Source organism: Nanorana parkeri, unplaced genomic scaffold (genome assembly GCF_000935625.1).
Source record: "Nanorana parkeri isolate BGI_ZX_2015 unplaced genomic scaffold, ASM93562v1 scaffold1560, whole genome shotgun sequence".
Classification (NCBI taxonomy): domain Eukaryota; kingdom Metazoa; phylum Chordata; class Amphibia; order Anura; family Dicroglossidae; genus Nanorana; species Nanorana parkeri.
In genome coordinates this window covers 112,755-115,807 of record NW_017307828.1, presented here as the reverse complement: position 1 = coordinate 115,807, position 3,053 = coordinate 112,755, and the positions used below count along the sequence as shown (strand labels likewise).

Genomic DNA, 3,053 nt, shown 5'->3' with positions numbered 1-3,053 from the left:
GTTTATTAGGATTACAAGCCCTAAATCCGACAAAATGAAACCCCGGACAACGTCACTGGATAGTTCTCTCACAGCTCCATTACGTAAGCATCTTGAACTCGGGAGCGCACAGAAGCCGCGTTTGCACATGGGTAGTAGCCAGCGCTGCGGCACGAGTACGCACAGTACTCCTTCGCTAGGTACGGGGTTACAGATAGTTTGGCGGTGTAGATCTCCTACTAGCAGTCACAGGATGTGACGTCAACAGTTGGAAAAGTCGACAAATTGGAAGTTTCGATAGAACACCGGCCTGAATTTTCAAAGCCTAGCAGAGGCCTATCTCGTTAAAGTGACGACAGCAACTCAAGGTGAGCGTAACGGAATGTGTTTGTTCTTCTGCGGAGATAGTCAATGTGAATTACAAAATGCTAAATTGAATATCACGCTAAGAAATATGACTATGAGTAGACTGAATTGTATGGCACGTTGTAGGGGGGTGAGCTTTGTTGAGTTATTAGCGCCTTCGAGACACAGTGGTTGCGGACCTCGTGGCGCAACGGTAGCGCGTCTGACTCCAGATCAGAAGGCTGCGTGTTCGAATCACGTCGGGGTCATGTATTTTAATACTTTATAGGGTCTGTTTTGTTTTTTATTTCTACCTGCTTGTTAATGTATGGACTGTAATTAAACTTGGTACATTTACTAGCTGATCTCCAAGTCTTGGCCTAGTTCATTTTAATTTAACTTTTGTGAGATTCAATGGAATAAAGTTCAGTGTAGTGTAAGACTGCCATCTACCGGCAGCTAACAATCAATGTTTTTATTAATCTTCATCATACCACTGGGTTGTGTGAAGTGTATTTTGAAGAGGGATAGTCAGCCCTGGCATGCCAGCTGGTGTAGAACTAAAAGTCCCATGAGCCATTGAAGTCACAGGCATGATTCCCAGAGGCAGAGTGCCAAGAGAACTCCTACTCCTGAGTAGTGATGGGCTCGGGCGTGTTCGCAGCTACACGTGCCGTGCCCGCCAGGAAGCTGACAGCGTGCATCGCCAATCACAGGCACTGAGACATTTCCCGATCTCTGCAACTGCGGACCGGGAACATGTCTCAGCACCTGTGATTGGCGCTGTCAGCTTCCTGGCGGGCTTGGCACGTGGAGCTGCGAACATGCCCGAGCCCATCATTACTCCTGAGACGGTCACTTGTCATTATGCAGTTTGGGGGCAGAATCACAGTTGTGCGATGCAGTTCCCGCATTACTAGTAGCGCGCTAATGTGCATTGTGGGGCACTGCATGGGAAAATTCCTGCATGTATGCGTTATGCCTGTTTTGTGTGTTGCACCACCACGTGTTGTCATACATTAATATATGTTACGTCAAAGCAGCCCATTTATTTTGAGAAGGCTGTCTTAATGCAACAACATGCGTTAATGCAACACACAAGAATGGCAAAGTGTACATGGGCCCTGTGGCCTTATTCACACGGGACATTTATGTCCGGCTGCAGATTCTTGTGGCCCTAGTAGTCCCAGGCAGCTGCTCCGCATGCACAAAGCATTGACAGGCTGACATGAGCAGTCCATTATCCACATGTGTCTGCACATCCAGCGCTTACCTGCAGCTAGGGAGGAATATTCAACCTTGGAAAGAGTGCTTCTTATATACATAGCCCTCGTGTACACTGGAGTGTGATCGTTTTCAGGCAATTTGGACGCTTCCTTTTTATTTTTGCATGTTTTTGAAGGGTTTTTCATATGTTTTTTTCAAGCTTCATTGGTTCTTGTTTCGAGTCCAGTAGAAAGCAGTATCACAGACATCTCAACTCTCCTGGATGTTCTGGGAGTCTCCCGCTAAAAGATAGCGGCTCCGTGATGCCTGAGAGAAACATTTTTAGCCTCTAGGGATCCCCTGCTATGTTTTTTTTTTTCGACATAAGGGCCGCTATCCGCCGTCAGAGTAAAAAAAAACAACAAAAAACAGACAGCAGGAGAATGAATAGCTAGGCTGCTATTGGCTATTTCAAATTGCAATATCAGGCTGGCTATTGCATCCGCCCACTGCTGCTGTCAATCAGCAGAGATGGACCTGAAGTTCTCCTTCAGGTTTTATTTATTTTTTTCGGACGGCGGACGAAACAGCAGATAACGGGAATAGCATTAGCTCCTCTGCTATCTCCCATTATTTCAGGGAAGTGCCCTCTCCCCTGTCCTCTCCTGCCCCCCTCCCGGATGGGGGGGATGGTGGAGAGTTCACCTCCCTGAAATGATTTTTTTTCAGGTTGGGATGTCTCGTATCATCAGTGACATCACATGTTGTCGTCCTTGTACCTGTGTGGTGTCTTGTGCTATATGATCTTCTAATCCAGGAAAACTTCACGCCCAATTTCTTTCCCGGCCCTCTAATGCTTGGCACGGTTCTTTTAATGAGCATCACTGGGGTCTCACAGAGGTTCTTGTGGGCCCTAACTCAGTGGATGAAAGTTTCCACTTCCACCATGGACACACCTAAATCCTGAATTTTTTTTTTAATTTTTTTTTTTAGCTGTGAAATGTAATTCTTAGCATTTCTGCATGTCCCATAAGCTCACCACACACATTACAGTCTAAAGGCCCATTCATATCATAGAGTCCCATCCTGGCGACTGTGCTTCGCAGTACAAATCAATGCGTGATACTGCAATACCTACTATGTTCCTGCCAGGAGGGGCATTGAGGTGCCATTCAGATGAATGGCAAGGCAATGTGCCTAGCACATGTTAAGAAGCTTCAAATGCTCTGTGCTATAACATATGTTAATTGCATGGTATTGTTTGATCAACGCTATGGTGTGAATGGACCCTAAAAGTACAATCTCCTTTAGGTCTACCAACCACTTTGTAGTGAGAGTATCCTCACTGGATACAGATTGATTGGATGGTTTAGGTTGCTGGTCATATTACATAATTTTGGTACATCTAAAGCTGATTGTATAGTCAAGTTGTAATGTATATGGTGACCGAGGTTTTAAATGTAAAATCAATGAAAACAGGGCTGTTTAAATGCATTAAAGGAATTTTAATAAATTATGGTAGT

At 45.2% G+C, this 3,053-nt stretch overlaps 1 non-coding gene across 1 annotated transcript; it reads left to right on the top strand.

Moving 5' to 3' along the window:
* Positions 1-521: 521 nt before the first annotated feature.
* Positions 522-593, top strand: TRNAW-CCA. The gene has a single exon. It is a non-coding gene; the product is annotated as a tRNA-Trp (tRNA).
* The last annotated feature ends 2,460 nt before the right edge of the window (positions 594-3,053 follow it).